Genomic DNA, 19,123 nt, shown 5'->3' with positions numbered 1-19,123 from the left:
AAACTCTGTACCTGTTAAACGACAACTCCCCATTCTCTCCTCCCATTAAACTCCTGGCAGCCACCACTTATTTTCTGTTTCTATTAAATTGACTAGGTACCTCATATAAGTGGAATCATACAGTGTTTGTCCTTTTGTGAGTGGCTTATTTCACTCAGTATAATGTCCCCAAGGTTCATGGATGTTGTAGCATGTGTCAGAAATTTCCTTCCTTTGCAAGGCTGAATAATATTCCATCGTATGTATCGGCCACGTTTTGTTTATCCACTCATCCATCGATAGACACTCATATTGTTCTTACCCTCTGGCTGTTGTGAATGATGCTGCTGTGAACACTAGTGTGCAATTCTGTTGGAGTCCCTGCTTTCGGTTCTTCTGTGTATATGCCCTGAAGTAGAATTGCTGCATCATATGGTAATTCTATGTTTAATTTTTTTTTTGAGGAAATGCCATATTGTTTTCCACATCAACTATATCATTTTACATTTCCACCAACAACGCACCAAGGGTTCCAGTTTCTCCACATCCTCACTAACACTTGTTTTCTGTTATTTTCGGAAGTAGCCATCCTAATGAGTGTGAAGTGTTGTTTCACTGTGGTTTTGATTTGCCTTTCCCTGATGATCAGTCATGTTGAGCATCTTTTCACATGCTTGATTACCATTGGTGTCTCTTCTTTGGAGAAACGTCTATTCAAATCCTCTGTCCATTTTTAAAAAGTGAGTTGCTTGGGGTTTTTATGTTATTGAGCTGTGGGAGTTCTCTATGTATTCTAGATATTAATCCCTAAACACTGTTTTTCATTCTTAATTTTCACTGCCGTGCTTAGGTTCAGTGCCTCCTCAACAGCACTAGAGATGTGATGGTGCTTCTTCCCTCAAATCAAAACCATCTCAAAAGCCCAGTGGTCTCTCTTCAGCCAGAACAGAAAAGAAAACATATGATTGATTCCAAGATGGTTGTTTGCCTGGCTGTGTGGCAGTCCTTTCTTCCGTCCAGGCCCCTGGCATGCTAATACCACTTCTTTCCGCAACTTCCCTGAGAGCTGAAGTCTCCAGTAGGGCCTGAGTCAGGAGGCCCAAGTGGGGAAGTGAGGGTCTGGCAAGAGCAACCCTGCTGCCCTCAGAGCTCCCCAGGGACCCCTCCCAGGCCCCAGCTCTGCCATACCCTCATTTTACATCTAAACTCAGAAAGCAATCTATTTTTTAAGTCTATTTGGCATGTGGTTGTTAAATATTTTTGTCCCACTCCCTATTTGTAGATTATTGGAATAATTAAAATGTGTTGCTGCACGCCAGGAATATTTTACATAGATTACCCATTTTATACTTACAAACTTTTGAGCCAAATGCCACCATTATTCCAGTTTACAGATGACAAAATGGAAGCACACCAATAATTTCGTCAGTGTCATGCCCCCAGACAGAATTAGAGCTAGCCATCTGCCTCCAGAGACTGAACTCTAAACCTCATGCTGTGGATTGCTGTTCCTTCATGTGTATTTTTGGCACTGAACTTCCTGACAAGACCTGGACTGCCTGGTGCCAAGTTCTGCCTCCAAGCTTCAGTACAAATGGTTTTGATTCTGATCTAATGACTTTTCCTTGCCCCAGTGGAGGCTAATGCCACTTCCCAGAGTTTTATTCTGGTTTTATGACTTAGCAAAAATGAAACCCCAAATCCATCAAGAACAAAAGCTTGGTAGAAACACCGCTTACCAGGTGTGGTGGCACACGCCTGTAATCCCAGCACTTTGGGAGGCCGAGGCAGGAGGATTGCTTGAGCTCAGGAATTTGAGACCAGGCTGGGCAATACAATGAGACCTCATCTCTACAGAAAATCAAACAAACAATTAGCCAGGCATGGTGGCACTCACCTGTAGTCCCAGCTACTTGGGAGGCTGAGGTGGGTGGATTCCTTGAGCCCAGGTGGTCAAGGGTACAGTGAGCTGTGATCTGCCACTGCACTCCAGCCTGGGTGACAGAACAATAACCTGTCTCAAAAAAACAAAACAGATACTCTGTATTAGGAAGAACATATGCTCACGTGAGTCACAGATACACAGGTTCATGTGATTCCCCAGAACTTCCACGAATCACCAACCATGGCAATCAATGGTAATAGCCATACGTATTGTGGATTTGCTAACGGGCAGTATACTATGCTGTGCTCTTTATGCTCTAATTTCTCACAAAACCCCTGTTAGATGGGTGGCCGGTCCATAGTGATATATTTACCATCAACTAAGTGCCAGGCGCTACTGTATACTGTGGAGGTGCGGCAGTGAGTGTGGCAGACGAGATCCTTGCCCTCGGGAGGCTTACTTCCTAATAGAGAGGAGACAGTTGACAAGAAAACAAACGAATACTGCAGATTGTGATGGATGCTTTGAAGAAAGCAGTTGTATTGACAGTGCCCATTTTTAAGTGTTGTGGTCAGAAAAAGGTCTCTTTGAGGAAGTGACATTTGGGGTGATAAGCCAAAGAATGAACAGAAAGCCTTGCAAAGCTCTGGAGGAAACGTTTTCCAAGAAAAGAAGTAGTGGGTGCAAGGCCCTGGGGTGGGAAAGAACTTGATCTATTCAAGGAACTGAAAGGAAGCCGATGTGTCTAAAGCATCATGAGCAAGGGGAAGAGTGGATTGGAAAGAAGTTGGTGATGCGGGGGCAGGTTACCAGGCCCTGCCGCCCTAGAGGGAATCTCAGTTTTCCGCTGGTTCAGGAGGAAAGGGTTTGGGGCAAGGAGTGACATTCCTTGAATTCCCCTTTTGGGAACAGCTGCTGAGGGATAAGAGGAGAGGCACGGAGACAGGTGGAGAGAGTACAGTGTGCAAGGGCAGCTTCAGCCCAGTGAGTGGCAGTGGCTGGAGAAGGAGCTTATTTGAAAGCAGTTTGGAGGTAGCACCACTGCACGGGAGGAACCAGGAGCAGAGAGGGCTTGGGGCGTGAGCATACTGGGGTAGATGGTGGGGCTGTGCTTACTGAGGCGGGGAAGATGCTGAGGCATGTGTTTAGGAGGAGGGGATCAAGAGCTTGGACTGGAAGTTTTCCCTTGAGGTTCCTGTCAGACCACCACTTGAAGATAACACACCAGTCTGCGGCTCTGACTCAGGAGACAGCCCCAGCTGGAGAGAACGGTTCAGAAAGCCATCAGCTAGAGAAGGGATTTAGAGCTGTGGGACCTTATCAGGTAACCTGGCGAAGATGTGTAGATAGGAAATGCAGTAGAGGAGGACCCAAGACAGAGTCCTGGGGCCTTCTGACAAGTGGGTTAAAGAAGGAGCCTGCAAGCGTGATTGAGAATTACCTGCCTTGCAGGAACGACCAAAAACCAAGAGTGCGACGTCCCTGCAGCCAAGGCAGAAAGGCATTGCAGGAAAGGCATAAGGGGCACTGGTTAAGGCATATGCTGTTAAAAGCGGAATATGTTGCCAGGCATGGTGGCTCATTCCTATAATCCCAACACTTTGAGAGGCCGAGGCGGGAGGATTGCTTGAGGCCAGGAGTTTGAGGCCAGCCTGGGCAACCATAACAAGACCTCTGTCTGTTTTTAAGGTAGAATAATGTGGGGATAGTCCACTGCATTCAGCAGTGGTGGTGACCCTGCCAGTAACTGCTCCAGCAGAATAGGGAGGACAGAGACTGCTGGAGCACATTGAGGAATGAACTCCCAGGAGGTCAGGACAAAGGGTAAATAGCTCTATTTTGCTGTGAAGAAAGTGGAGATGAATGGATAACTGCAGAGGGCTGTGGGGTTGAGAGGTTCGCTTTTGCTCGCAGGTAGTGGTGGTTTCTAAGATGGGAGATACTGGAGTAGAATGACATGCTGGTGGAAGTGATCCAGCAGAGAGAGAATGATTTAGGAAAGGGCTAGCTCGAGAGGTGGGGAGGGTTAGAACTGAAGGATAGTGGTGAGACTGGCCATTGATAGGACTCTTCCATTACAACAAGAGAAGACTTGGCAATGTGGGTTAGATGTCAGGTAGACCCATGGTGATTGGGGTGGAAAGATTAGGGAGCTATCTGAATACTTCTGTGTCTTTTTTTGTTTGTTTTTCTTTGAGACAGAGTCTCGCTCTGCCACCCAGGCTGGGGTGCAGTGGCCCAATCTCGGCTCACTGCAACCTCCACCTCCTGGGTTCAAGTGATTCTCCTTCCTCAGCCTCCTGAGTAGCTGGGACTACAGGCGTCCACCATCACGCCCGGCTAATTTTTGTATTTTTAGTAGAGATAGGGTTTCACCATGTTGGCCAGGCTGGTCTTGTACTCCTGATCTTGTGATCTGCCTGCCTCAGCCTCCCAAAGTGCTGGGATTACAGGCATGAGCCACCACGCCTGGCCGGTACTTCTGTTTTTTGGGTTTTTTTTGTTTATTACCTCCTTGTTATGGATGAGAAACGACTTGGAGGGATCAGCTATTTTGTCCAAGTTCAGATGCCTAGTAAGTGGCTGAGCTGGATTTTCTGACTCCAAGGCCTCTGAGTGCCTGGATCACCTTTTTGCTGTTGCTTCCCCTCTGATGCAAAGCCCAATGCCTTGAGCACCCTGAGTGCCCAATCATTGTTGAGTAAGTTCTCTTAAGCAGCCAATCAGGTGCAGCTAAACTTTCCATTGTAATTATACCTGTTTGCAGTTCTATGTTAGTCATGCCATAAGGTGAAGGAAGATAAATGCCAGGGACTCTGGAAGTTCCTTTTTATGTTTTCATATTTCCAGTTGCTGTTTCATTTCACAGCAGGCTAGGCAGAAGAGAAACCTGCCACTCTGACCCCCATCGGTGCACAACAGGTGGATAAAGAGCAGAAGGTCCCAGCAGGGCCAGAACAGGCAAGGGCCATGGGTCAGTTAGACTGGTCAGGCCCACAGCATCCCTCCCCTTCCTCAGCCTTCAGCCCCCTCTTCTTTTATTATGAATATGGTTGCAGCCCAGAATCTGGAGGGAACTCTCCTTAGGCTCTCAGCACAGAGACAATCCTTCCAACTCTTGTCAGCAGAGCAGTGTTGGTGCCCAGTGCTGAGAAACCTCCACTCCAGCTTAGTCTGGAGCCTGCCAAAGGGACCCCCGACCCAGTGCCCTACCCTGGCTGACTCTTCACCACTGTACCCTGCAGTAGATGCCTCGATATGTGCTGGTTCAGATTAAACTCACTTCTTTACTCAGCAAGAGTAATTAGGGAAATTTCCCCATCTTATTATTATTCATGTATTTGGCATAAACAGCGATCTAGAGTTTTCCTTTGGACTCAGTCAACTCCTTTGCATGGTTGACTTGCTCCAAAGGTAGAAGGCTTGCTAAAGGAATTTTGCTTCTAAGCAGTGTTCTTCAGGTGCAGAGGGATTCTGTTCTTGGCCTACAACAGGATTTCTTTTTCATAAACATATTTTGCTTATAAGTTCTTAGTCGTCACTTTTTTTTACTGAGACTTTTATCGGGTAAGGGGAGTGGGTTTGACAAATTTCTCTGGCCGAAATCGTCCTTGCTTGATACTAACGAACGCTGCAGTATTTCTCCCCAAGAACTCCAGGCAGGCTTCCTGCTTTGCATGTGGCTTGTTCAAATTGGAGAGTGAGCAACAGAAGTACCAACCCCAGAGCCCAGCTGCAGGGACAGCAAAGCACCGTACATTGAATGGGACACACACTGAGCATATGTGAAAACCAGTTTGCTCACATTCTGCACCAGGCGACGTGTGCAGACACAGAAGGACTCTGGTTTTGGAGTCCCACACCCACTGATACTGCATTCCCCACCCTGCTATGCTGCTGCCAGCGCCTGGGCCTCACCCGGGCCCAGCTGTCAGTGGGCCACACATTTGGGAGAAGTTCCAGGGCTGCTCCAGGCAGCCTCAGCCACCAGTTCCTGCTGCTGCTGTCTCCTATTGGCTACCAAATCTGGCCACCTCTCTCCATGCCCCATTCCCACTCCTTAGGGCGGAGGCCATGTCTTGCCAGGACCATTGCACCAGCCTCTTAGTTGGCCCCCTTGCTGCCTATATTGGTCCCTGCTACTTTACCTATTCTGCAGCAAGCAAGATTTTTCTAAATCACAAGTCTTACCATGTGATTCTCCTGCTTCATTGTCCAGAGGCTTCCTATCGTTCCCTAGTCTGAACTGCGTAATGGAGTCAGAGTGGGGCTTCTCGAAATTGATTGTGCATCCAGTCACCTCGGAATTTTTTTTGTTTTTTTTTTTCAGACAGGGTCTTGCCCTGTTGCCCAGGCTGGAGTATGTGGTATGATCACAGCTCACTGCAGCCTTGACCTCCCAGGCTTAAGGATTCTCCTGCCTCAGCCTCCCAAGAGGCTGAGACCACAGGCGTGCACCACCAAACCTGGCTAATTTGTTGATTTTTTTGTTTCTCACCGTATTTCCCAGGCTGGTCTCAAACTCCTGAGCTCAAGCGAGACTCCAGCCTCAGCCCCCTAAAGTGCTAGGATTACAGGCATAAGCCACCTTGCCCAGCCACCTGGGGATCTTAACATGAAGATTCTGATTCAATAAATCTGCAATTCTGCATTTCTAACAAGCTTCCCGGGAACACCAGTGCTGCCGGTCTTTGTGCTACACTTTGAGCAGTAGGGGACTGAAGGGCCCCTGCTTGCCTCCCTGGCCTCGTTTCTTGACACTTCCCCGACTCTGTTCCAGCCATGCCTCAGTTATTCCAGCTCCCAAAGTGCATCCTGCTTTTGCTTACTGCAAAGCCTTTGGACAGGCTGGCTTTCCTCCCCAGAGCACTCTCACCCTGGCCTGGCTGCGCCTACAGGATTAGAGATGGCACTTCCCTTAGAAGCCTTCCCTGATTCTCTAAGCCCAGGAAACAAAGAGCATGTTTGTGGCCTGGGTGAGAATGATCTTTATGCTCAGTGACAAGGGGTGAGAGAGCTGGCCTATGAGGTGCAGGGGAGCAGCCAGAGGTTTCGTTCTAGAGCAGGTTCTATGAAGAAAGTTGCTGCGTCACCTGGGAGGCGCATCTGCCAGGTGCCATCTGCTGAGTGCATTCCTGCCTGAGCAGTAAGGGCTCCTGAGGTCAGGACACTGGCCAAACAGGTCAGCCTCACAGCTGTGTGTACTCTCAGGTCAACCAAAAGTGCTGTCAGAGTGAGCAAGTTCATTACAGAGTTGTGAAAACCTTTTTAAGAAAGTTCTTTTCCAACCACAGCTTGAGGGAGAGTTATAGACACAAGACTCTGCTGTAGACATTTTACTTCTTATTTTTCTGTCCTTATTTCCTTAAAAAAAAAAACACCTTTTCTCTGGGATGTCCTTCCATTTTCTCTTTCTCAGGTTATGCACTCGGTTTTTTACATCCGTTTCAGTTATAAAATTACTGCTTATGCAGGTTGGAAGTCTGCCATTCCTTGGCTAAAGAAATCCTGAATTTTGCTAGCATGCTCCTGCCAGGATCCCAGCACCAGACTCTCCTGGCCCTTCAGGGAGCTGAGAATGGAATCTGAAGCATGAGACATCGCATGGTCATGATGTACTGACCAGACCTGTTTAGCCATGTGATCGCAGCTTGGGTAGGAGCAGTGCCAGTTAGGTCTGGAAAAAGTAAAATAACATTAGTTACACAGCAAATAAGTTTAGCAGCTGGGTAACAGCACCCAGGAAATGTTGAAAAGCATGTGACATAAGAAGAGATCTAATGTCGTTGTTTGCTACAAAAAATCTTTCTGCCCTCTAACCGTAAAAGGCGAGGAGTACTTCCTTTCTGGATTTTATTTCCTCTTTTTCTTAAAGGGAACATCCAAGAGAAAGTATCCTCCTCTGCTCCCCCATGCCTGCCCTCCTGGGATGTGTTAAGTCTGTTTTGCAGTGTCATAGTTACAGAGGTTGAACAATGGGTCTGCTTAAAACATAACAACTTCATTAAACTGCCAAGTTGAGTGAGATGTTCCTGTGTACTCAATTAGTAAGTGCTGTAGGAAGTTATATAAGAAAGTGGGAAAATTTGAGACATCAGTTCTTTTCCTCTCCATCATAGAGAATCATACTGCCTTATGGGAAATTGACAGGAATGGATTGGATAAATTGTGGAAGAATATCATTTATGTGAAAGAGGAAAAGGGTTAAGCAAGGGCAGCTAAAATGTCTAGCCTTATTCATCTTCTTGAACTGACTTTGAAGCAGTATTTACCATGTCTGAAAGTGAGGAGCTCTGTGCTCCAATGACATTGTCAAATCTCCAGGCCCTTTCTTCATCTGCCCCCTGGTGGACCCAGTGCTGAAAAGAAAATTCAACAGAAAAGCTCCCTGGAGAAAAGCTGAGTCCAATAAGAAATGGCACCCCTTCTGTGTATCAAGGGGCCTCTACATTCTTCTTTTATCTTCATGAGAATCCTGTAAGATAGCAAATAATATTCTCACTTAAAATCAAGCTAATGAGGCCAGGCGCGGTGGCGGACACATGTCATCCCAGCACTTTGGGAGACCAAGGTGGGTGGATCTCCTGAGCCCAGGAGTTTGAGACCAGCCTGGGCAACATGGCCCTGTCTCTGTGAAAAATACAAAAATTAGCCAGGTCTGGTGGCATGTGCCTGTAATCCCAGTTACTCAGGAGACTGAGGCAGGAGGAATTTGAGCCCAGGAATTTGAGACTGTAGTGAGCTATGAAGTCACCACAGCACTCCAGCCTGGACAACAGAGTGAGACCTTGTCTCAGTCCAATCAATCAATCAAAATCAAACTAACAATTCCAAAACACGGAACTCATATATACATCAACCTCCGTCACAGGGAAGATATATTTCCACATGGACGTGTCCAGGCCCAAGCACTCAGTTTATCCCTAGCCTCCCAAAAGTTTTGTCATTATTTTCTATAGTTTGTATAATCAAAGCAATAGTTTTTTTTTTTTTTTTCCGTTTCCCAAATATGAAAGCATATAACTTAAGGACCCGCCACCTAGGTGTCCTCTGGTGTCCCTGAAGTTCCTTGCAGTTGCTCACATTGCTCCAGGTCACCTCTAGGACTCCTGACCCCGCTGCCTCCACTCCTGCGTTTTCAGCCCATCCCTTCCAACAAGCATGCTTCGCCCCACCCTGAACACTATCTCGTTAACAGCAGCGAATCCACACAGGTCTACAGCAACCTCAGTTCTTGCTTCCTCAGAGGAAAGAATTTGACCAAGGGGCATAAGGCAGAGTGAGAGACAGAGGCAACTTTTAGAGCCGAGTGAAAGTTTATTTAAAAGTTTTAGAGCAAGAACAAAAGGAAGTAAAGTACACTTGGAAGAGAACCAAGCGGGGACATGAGAGATTCAAGTGCTGTGTGGCCTTTGACTTGGGGTCTTATACGTTAGTTAGCATGCTTTGAGGGAGGGGGCGGTGTTACCTCTCCCTGGATTGTTCCCGTGGGGTGGGCTGTCCTCATGCGCAGTGGCCTGCCAGCACGTGGGAGGGGCCCCAAACGCAGTGTGTTTACTGAAGTTGTGCACATGCGCAGTTGAGGCGTTCTCCTATCTACCAATTAAACACCATCATTTTGCCTCTTACCGCGTATGCTTGAGCTCACTCACCCAAATCCTGAGATCTTATCCTGAAGCTGCTAATCACCAGCTTCAGATATTTTCTATTGGGAAATTGCCTTTCCCTCGTGCTGGCTATGACCAATTATTATTGGTCTAAAATAGAGAAACAGTTTAACAGCCGCCTGACCATCCCCTGATGGCTGCCTGACATTCCTGGTTGTAGGGGCCCTCTCCTGCCCTGCTCACGTCTGCCTGACTACCTACTGTAACGATCCTTCCTTCCTCACCGCCCCTTAGACAGAAGGCTGTGGAGTTTAGCAAACTTTACTAATGGTTAACTGGTGGAAAGAGACCAGCACAACACAGGCACCATCTTAAAATGGAAAATATTGGCCATGGCTTCCCTAAAAAGTAACCTATCGTTCTCCTTGTGGGGAGTTTCTTTTCTGATTTGTTGGAATCTGCTGGGCATGGGGAGTTTCTTTTCTGATTGGTTGGAATCTGCTGGGCACCTCCTCTCCCCTCTACAGACCCTTCTCCCCTATGGCCAGCCTCCAGCCCCCACATTTTTATCAAGGGCTTATCATGAGCCTTTGTGTTCTCTTCCTGCCACCCAAACCAGGCTCCCCACCAGGCTTTCCATATCTAGAAGCTCGCAGAGATGCTGTGGTTTCCATCCCCAACAACACAAATCACTACAGAAACTCTGAGATGGCTCTTCTGGGTCAGAATCGTAGGTAGGGCTCTCACACAACCTCTGCCCAGAACACCCCAGGAGTCTCCTTCCTGTGATAGCATCCACTGGCTTTATCAGGTTACCCCGCCCCAGGCATCCTGGTAGACTCCTTTCCCTCTTCCCTCTGCCCTCCCCTCACCCAAGCTGAGAATCATTGCTCTAAGCTGACAGTCTAACTGCGGAAGCAGCATGGAACAAAGGTGGGAGTGGGTTGGAATCTAGCTTCCCTATGAATAGCTCTACAACCCTGGGCAATTTTCTGTCATGGATTTATCTGTTTCCACAGCATGCATTTCCCCCTTTTCCAATTTATAGCCCCCTACCCGCCTCTCCAGTTCCAGTGGGAATCCAGGTGGTCCTAGGAAGCTAATGAGTGTATTCCATTTCCCTGGCCACAGGGATTGGTTCAGGGACAGTGTGATGGTTGTTAGGTGTCAACTTGGCTATGCTATGGTGCCCAGTTGTTTGGTCAAACACCAGTCTAGGTATTGCCAGGAAGGCATTTTTTAGGTGTGATTACTACTTAAATCAGTAGGCTTTCACTGAAGCACATTACCCTCCATAATGTGGGTGGGCCTAACGCAACCTGTTGAAGGCCTTAAGACTGAGGTTTCCTGAAAAAGGAATTCTCCTCAATCCTGCAACGCAGACACTCTGCCTGAGTTTCCAGGCTGTTGGGCCTGCTTTGTGGATTTTGGACTCCTGATGGCAACGTCAACTCTTACCTGAATTTCCAGCTTGTGGGCCTGTTCCTAGAGATTGCAGACTTGCCAGCCTCTACATTCGCATGAGCCAGTTCTTAAAATCTCTGCCCGCTGTCCCTATATATGTACATTGGTTCTGTTTTTCTGGAGAGCCCAAATACAGGTAGGTTTGGCAGTCCTTTTTCTGGGAAGGCTGGGAGATATGGAGTCTCTTTCTCTGAATGGGAGAATTCAGACAGACATGGAATGGCTGCCGGGTTTCAAGCTCTGGACCAGGCTCCCAGTGTGTCCGGAATTGGTGGGTTCTTGGTCTCACTGACTTCAAGGATGAAGCCACTGTAACTGTAACTGAGTGTTACAGTTCTTAAAGGAGGCGTGTCTGGAGTTCGTTCCTTCTGATGTTCGGATGTGTTCAGAGTTTCTTCCTTCTGGTGGGTTCGTGGTCTTGCCGGCTCAGGAGTGAAGCTGCAGACCTTTGTGGTGAGTGTTACAGCTCATAAAGGCAGTACGGACCCAAAGAGTGAGCAGCAGCAAGATTTATTGCAAAGAGCGAAAGAACAAAGCTTCCACAGTGTTGAAGGGGACCTGAACAGATTGCCACTGCTGGCTGGGGCAGCCTGCTTTTAATCCTTTATCTGGCCCCACCCACATCCTGCTGATTGGTCCATTTTACAGAGAGCTGATTGGTCCGTTTTGACAGGGTGCTGATTAGTGCGTTTACAATCCCTGAGCTAGACACAAAAGTTCTCCAAGTCCTCACTAGATTAGCTAGACACAGAGCACTGATTGGTGCATTTATAAACCTTCAGCTAGACACAGGGTGCTGATTGGTGTATTTACAAACCTTGAGCTAGACACAGAGTGCTGACTGGTGTATTTACAATCCCTTAGCTAGACATAAAGATTCTCCAAGTCCCCACTAGATTAGCTAGACACAGAGCACTGATTGGTGCATTTACAAACCTTGAGCTAGACACAGGGTGCTGATTGGTGTATTTACAAACCTTGAGGTAGACACAGAGTGCTGATTGGTGTATCTACAATCCCTTAGCTAGACATAAAGGTTCTGCAAGTCCCCGCCAGATTAGCCAGATACAGAGTGCTGATTGGTGCATTCACAAACCCTGAGCTAGACACAGAGTGCTGATGGGTGCATTTACAAACCTTGAGCTAGACACAGAGTGCTGATTGGTGCATTTACAAACCTTGAGCTAGACACAGAGTGCTGATTGGTGTATCTACAATCCCTTAGCTAGACATAAAGGTTCTCCAAGTCCCCACTAGACTCAGGAGTCCAGCTGGCTTCACCTAGTGGATCCCACACCAGGGCCGCAGGCAGAGCTGACCGCCAGTCCCGCGCCATGTGCCTGCACTCCTCAGCCCTTGGGTGGTCGATGGGACTGGGCGCCATGGAGCAGGGGGCGGTGCTTGTCCGGGAGGCTCAGCAGCACAGGAGCCCATGGTGGGGGGGAGTCTTGGGCATGGCAGGCTGTAGGTCCTGAGCCCTGCCCTACGGGGAGGCAGCTGAGGCCCAATGAGAACTCAAGTGCAGTGCTGGTGTGCCGGCACTGCTGGGGGGCCGGCACCCTCCACAGCTGCTGGCCTGGGTGCTAAGCCCCTCACTGCCCGGGGCTGGTGGTGCCAGTTGGCCACTCTGTGTGGGGCCCACTGAGCCTCTGCCCACCGGAACTCACACTGGCCCGCGAGCACCGTGCAGCCCCAGTTCCCACCTGTGCCTCTCCCTCCACACCTCCCTGCAAGCAGAGGGAGCCGGCTTTGACCTTGGCCAGCCCAGAGAGGAGCTCCCATAGTGCAGCGGCAGGCTGAAGGGCTCCTCAAACATGGCCAGAGTGGGCGCCGAGGCTGAGGAGGCGCTGAGAGCGAGCAACGGCTGCTGGCACGCTGTCACCTCTCAATCCCCCCTCTAAACAGGACACCCCAACTGATGTTGGGAATTTGGCCGATGACCACTCTAGCTACTTCCTGCTGGATAGGGGTGATGAAGGGGCCCTGCAGTTGTAGTGTCCTCCAGAGGGGAGCTCTCTAGGCCAGTGAAAGTACCAGTGGATTGGTCCAGGGGTCCTTGGTAGAAGTTGTTAGTTGAACTCATTTGGGGTTCCATTTGTAAGACCATCTGTAGCTTGACGGCCTCAATTCTAGAGGAAACAAATTTGACAAGGTTAAAAATACAGGGTCCAAAGGTGAGTAACAGCAAGATGGCTGCCACGGGACCTAGAAAGGGGAGAAGCCACACTGCCCAACTCCAGAGGTTGGTATAAGAATTTGAAAGGCATTGCCTGATTTCAGAAGCCTTTTCCTGTAAATGCTGGGCGGCATCTTATACTATCCCTGACTGGTTAGTGTAAAAACAACACTCTTCCCCTAAGAAGGTGCAGAGTCCTCCTTTCTCAGCAGTGAGGAGGTCTAGGCCTTGGTGGTTTTGGAGAGTCACTGCTGCCAGAGTCTATTTGGGATTGTAGTGTAAGAACAGATTTGTTATTTCTTGCAAACTGTCTGAGAAATGCTTTGAGAGTGTGTGGTAGTAGGATAATGAAGTAGACAAACCAGCTATTCCAGTTCCTGTAGCAGTAGCCATTCCTAACCCTATAAGTAGGGGTATTAGTTGTATGGCTCTGCACTGACGGACTTGAGCTTTGAGGGGTACTGATAGAGTCTGATTTCCTGGGGCAATGTTAATGTTGGGACTTAGAAAGACTAAGGTCCAGGTGCCGGTCCAGTTAGTGGGGACGCAGATATAGGTCGATGTTCCACATAAGAAGAATATGCCTTGGCTGGGTAGACAGAACTTTACCCTGGCTTTTAAAGGAATAGGGTACACTGTTTTTTCTTTATTATTTCTATCTCTCTCTTTCTCTGACTTCTTCTTTGTCTCTCTCTTTCTCTCTGACTCCCCCTTTGTCTCTTCCTCTCTTTCCTTCTTTTTATCTGTTTCTTCCTCTCTCTGACTTCCTGTCTCTTTCTCTCTTTCCTTTGACTCCTTCTCTTTGTTTCTTCCTCTCTCTCTGACTTCCTGTCTCTTTCTCTCTTTCCTTTGACTCCTTCTCTTTGTCTGTTTCTTCCTCTCTCTCTGACTTTCTGTCTCTTTCCTTTCTACTGGTCTTTCCCTGCCTCTGCCAGCCGCTTATGCTGCTGTTCTCCCCTCTTCTTCCCCTTTTTGATGGCTTTGGCAGTGTAAGACTGCCACCTTCTTGGGTTCCTGCACTACGTGCAATAACTCTATAATTGCCTTGTGGTATTTAATGGGGGTTCCCCCAGAGGTTAGGAACTCCCTTTCTTTCCATATTGCAGCATGGGCATGTAAGATTAGATAAGCATACTTGCTATCTGTATACACATTTATTCTTTTTTCTTTTCCCAGTTCTAAGGCTCAGGTAAGTGCCACCAGTTCTGCTAACTGGGAACTGGTCCCTGGGGGAACAGGCTTACTTTCAAGTACGGTTACATCACTATGGCGTAACCTGCCCTTCGTATCCCATTCTCCACAAATGAACTTCCATCAGTATGTAAGTTAAGGTCAGGATTAGCTAAGGGGACTTCTAAGAGATCATCTCGGGTGGCATAAGTCTGGACTACAATTTATTGGCAGTCGTGCTCAATTGGTTCCCCATCCTCTGGGAGAAAAGTGGCAGGGTTGAGGGCCACGCACGTGCGTATTTGAAGCACCGGTCCCTCAAGGAGTAGTGCCTGGTATCTAAGTAGGCGGTTGTCTGATAGCCATAAACTTCTTTGGCACCTAGTATGCCATTTACATCATGAGTACTCCAGACAGTGAGATCCTTCCTGGTATTATTTTGATAGCCTCTGACACTACGACGGCCACTGCTGCAACTACCCTTGAACAGTGAGGCCAGCCTTTTGCTACTACACCAATTCCTTACTTAGGTATGCCACTGGTTGTGGGCTTGTCCCACGAGTCTGAGTAAGGACTCCAAGAGCTATCCCAGCTATCTCTGTGACGTATAAAGAGAAATTTTGTCCTGTGGGAAGGCTTAAAGCTGGAGCTTGTACTAGGGCCTCCTTTAAGGTTTTGAAGGCTGTTTCTGCCTCTGGCTCCCATTCTACTAGGTGAGTATTTGCCCTCTGGGTCTCCTTAATTAGAGTATAGAGGGTCCTGGCTATCTCACTGTATTTGGAGATCCATAGTCGGCAAAAGCCTGTGATTCCAAGGAACCCCCGCAACTGTTTTAATGTCTTAGGGTGAAGATAAGCCATTATAGGCTGTATTCATTCCTTGCCGAGGGCCCTGGTCCCTCTGGCTAAGATTAGGCCTAGATACTTGACCTGTTGTAGGCAAGGCTGGGCCTTTGACCTAGACACCTTGTACCCTTGATTAGCTAGAAAGTTCAAGAGATCTAGAGTAGCCTTCTGGCATGAGGCTTCCAAATTGGTAGCCAAAAGTAAATCATCCACATACTGAAGGACCAGAGTGCCTGGACTTGAGAAGTGGCGTAGAGCTTGGGCCAGTGCCTGACCAAACAGATGAGGGCGATCCCTAAACCCTTGGGGCAAGACCGTCCATGTAAGTTGGGACGTGTGGTCTGTGGGATCCTCAAGGCAAAGAGAAACTGGGAGTCAGACTGTAGGGGAATACAGAAGCAGGCGTCCTTGAGGTCCAGAACCATGAACCATTCTGCTTTCTCTGGTATTTGAGAGAGCAGAGGGGTTGGGACGACGGTATTTGAGAGAGCAGAGGGGTTGGGTACAATCAGATATAGAGGAATTACTGCCCCATTGATGAGTCTAAGATCTTGCACTAGTCTCCACTGACCATTCAGTTTTTATACTCCTAGAATTGGGGTGTTGCAGGGACTGCTACATTTCCTTACTAAACCTTGAGCTTTTAAATGTTTAACAATATTCTGTAATCTTTTATGAGCTTCAGGCCTTAAGGGATATTGCCTTTGATAAGGAAAAGTGGTGGGATCTTTTCACCTGATTTGGACTGGGCAGGCATTTTTTTGCCCTTCCAAATTGTCCTTCCAATGCCCAGACTTCAGGGTTGATTCCCTCCTCAAGTAGGGGACAACAAATGGGTAACTTGTTCCCCATATTTATGTAGATAATAGCTCTAGCCTTGGCTAATATATCCCTCCCTAATAAGGGTGTGGGATTTTCAGGCATAACAAGAAAGGCATGTGAAAAGAGAAAAGTCTCCCAATTACAACTGAGAAGGTGGGAGAAATACGTGGTTACAGGCTGTCCCAGGATTCCTCGGGTGGTAACGGACCTTGAGGACAGTCGTCCAGGACAGGAGATTAACACTGAGAAGGCCATGCCAGTGTCCAGGAGGAAGTCAATTTCCTGGCCCTCAATGGTTAAACATACCCGGGGCTCAGTGAGGGTGATGACATGAGCTGGTGCTTGCCCCGGGCACCCTCAGTCCTGTTGTTGGATCATCTGGTTGGAAGCTTCTGACCCAGGGAAACTTCGTCCTCTGGGGCAATGCACCTTCCAGTGATTGCCTTGGCATAGCAGACATGGACGAGGGGGCAGCTTGTTTCTCATTGGACAATCTTTTTTAAAGTGTCCTAGTAAACCACACTGATAACAAGCCCTACCAGGTGACTGGCCTGCTTCATTTTCTGTCCTCTCTGAACCACCAAGGTTTGTTTGTCTGAGGGCCATGACTAAGGCTGCAGCCTTTCTCTGATCTCGCTTTTCCTTTTGGGCCTGTTCCTCTTGGTCCCTATTATAGAACACCGAGGTTGCCAGGTTTAATAATGCCTCTAGATTTTCTTCAGGGCCCAGGGCTTGCTTTTGGAGCTTTCTCCTGATATCTATGACTGATTGGGTAATAAACTTATCTTTTAGAATCAATTGACCCTCGAGTGATTCGGGTGACATGGGAGTGTATGTTCGTAAGGCCTCCCGTAGCCACTCGAGGAAGGCAGAAGGATTTTCTTCCGTTCCCTGAGTTATGGTGGACATCATTGAATAATTCACGGGCTTTTTTCTAATTCTCCTTAGTCCTTCTAGAACACAGGTCAACAGATGTTTACAACTCCAGTCCCCATGATCCGAGTCAAGGTCCCAGTGGGGATCTATACTGGGGATGGCTTGCTGACTGGTAGGGAATTTGTCCCTTTCTTTGGCTGCCATTCTGTCATTTACTTGACTAAGATACCAGGTATCTGCAAACTCTCAGGCTGCAGCTAAAGCCGCATTCTTTTCATTAAAGGCCAGGGTTTGATCTAACAATAGCATGACATCTCTCCAAGCGAGGTCAAAGGTTTGCCCTAGACCCTGTAGGACATCTACGTACCTATCAGGATCATCTGAAAACTTCCCCAGGTCTGCCTTGATCTGCTTTAAATCAGAGAGGGAGAGGGGGACATGTACCCGGGTTGGGCCAAATTCCCCTCCCCCTACAGCTTGAAGGGGACATAACCAATAACCTGGGGGGTTTTTGTGGTCCTTTGGAGATTTCTTTGCTTATTTCCTTCTGGGCAGGGGAGATTAGAGGAGGATTATCATTAATAGGAAGGGGACCTATAGGGAGGCTAGGATATGGGGGTAAGCTGAGAGGTTCTCTTGTGGGATGTAAATTGTAAGCTTTGCATAGTTGTGTATTCTCCCTCAATGAAAAGAAAGCTTGGACATAAGGTATTTCGCTCCATTTGCCTTCCCTCTTACAGAAAAGGTCAAGCTGCTGGGCAGTATTATAATCTGTACTTCCCTCAGGTGGCCATTTTTCCCCATCAGAGAGAGAATATTGGGGCCAAGCCGTAGTGCAGAAAAAAATGAGCTGCCTCTTTTTCAGGGTTTGTGGGTCAAATTGGTCCCAATGGCTTAGGATGCATTTCAAGGGTAAGCCTGTTGATGCCTGAGTGTTTCCCATCCGAAAGACAAAACCACCCGCGGTTTTGGTTTGTTTTGTTTCTCACCCTTCCCAAGAATCCTCAACGGTCCCTGGACCCTGCTGACAGGAAAAGTTGTGTTCACCGACGCAGCAGCAGAAACAACCCCTGCCCAAGAACCCGCAACGGTCCCTGGACCCCGCTGATCGGAATAGTTGCGCTCACCGATGCAGCAGCAGAAACACTAGTTTTCCTCCCAGACCACATGGAGGACCGAGGAAGGTCAGATTTAGTGGCACTTACCGATGCATTCTTGAAAACCTGCACCCTTGCCTGTCCTCCTAGACCACAAGGAGGACCGAGAAAAATCAGATTTAGTGGCCCTTACTGACACATTTTTGAAAAACTGTTAGAGTCCTAAGCATTCTCCTGTTAGTATTGGGACTTCACCCCTGTCCTATAAAGATGTTATGCCCCAAAAATGAAGTGGAGGGCCATACCCTGAGGGAGGGAAGGGATGTCCAGGGCTGGAGGAGTGACACCTTTTGTCCTCACTTACATGAATAGGAAGGATATAATTTCTGAGGCTCCCCATATCATACCTTCAGGAATAGCTTTTGTTAGGCCTGCTTGTCTGAGGAGGGATCCTAAAATTCCAGAAAAGATAGTGCCCCCCTGCCGAAATTGTGCCACTGCACGCCAGCCTGGGCGACAGAGCAAGACCATCTTGAAAAAAAAAAAAGAAATTAAAATAAAAAATAAAAATAAATAGGCCGAGCGCGGTGGCTCACGCCTGTAATCCCAGCACTTTGGGAGGCTGATCACGAGGTCAGGAGATCAAGACCTTCCTGACTAACATGGTGAAACCCCATCTCTACTAAAAATACAAAAAAATTAGCCGGGCATGGTGGTGGGCCCCTGTAGTCCCAGCTACTCGGGAGGTTGAGGCAGGAGAATGGCATGAAGCCGGGAGGCGGAGCTTGCAGTGAGCCAAAATCAGGCCACTGCACTCCAGCCTGGGCGACAGAGAGAGACTCCGTCTCAAAAAAAGAAAAAAAAAAAAGAACTTACTCATGTAACCAAATAGCACCTGCACCCTAATAATTTATGGAAAAATAAAATAAATAAAAAATAAAAGCAATAGCTTTAGTAAGAAAAGGCACTTGCAGAATACCTACCAAATATCATATAAAGTTTAGAAACATAAAATAATCAATACATTATTTGGGGCTATATCAAGGTAGAAAACCACAGGAATGATACACATAAAATCAGAAGAGTGGTTATTCTTTGGAGGAGGAGGATGCCATTCAAAGGGGTACCCAAGAGTTATATATAATAATGATTCATATCCCCATCTAGTGCTGGTTACACGGATGTTTTGTTTTTATCCTTAC

This window comes from Pongo pygmaeus, chromosome 3 (genome assembly GCF_028885625.2).
Source record: "Pongo pygmaeus isolate AG05252 chromosome 3, NHGRI_mPonPyg2-v2.0_pri, whole genome shotgun sequence".
Lineage (NCBI taxonomy): Eukaryota > Metazoa > Chordata > Mammalia > Primates > Hominidae > Pongo > Pongo pygmaeus.
This window is presented reverse-complemented; position numbering follows the sequence as displayed.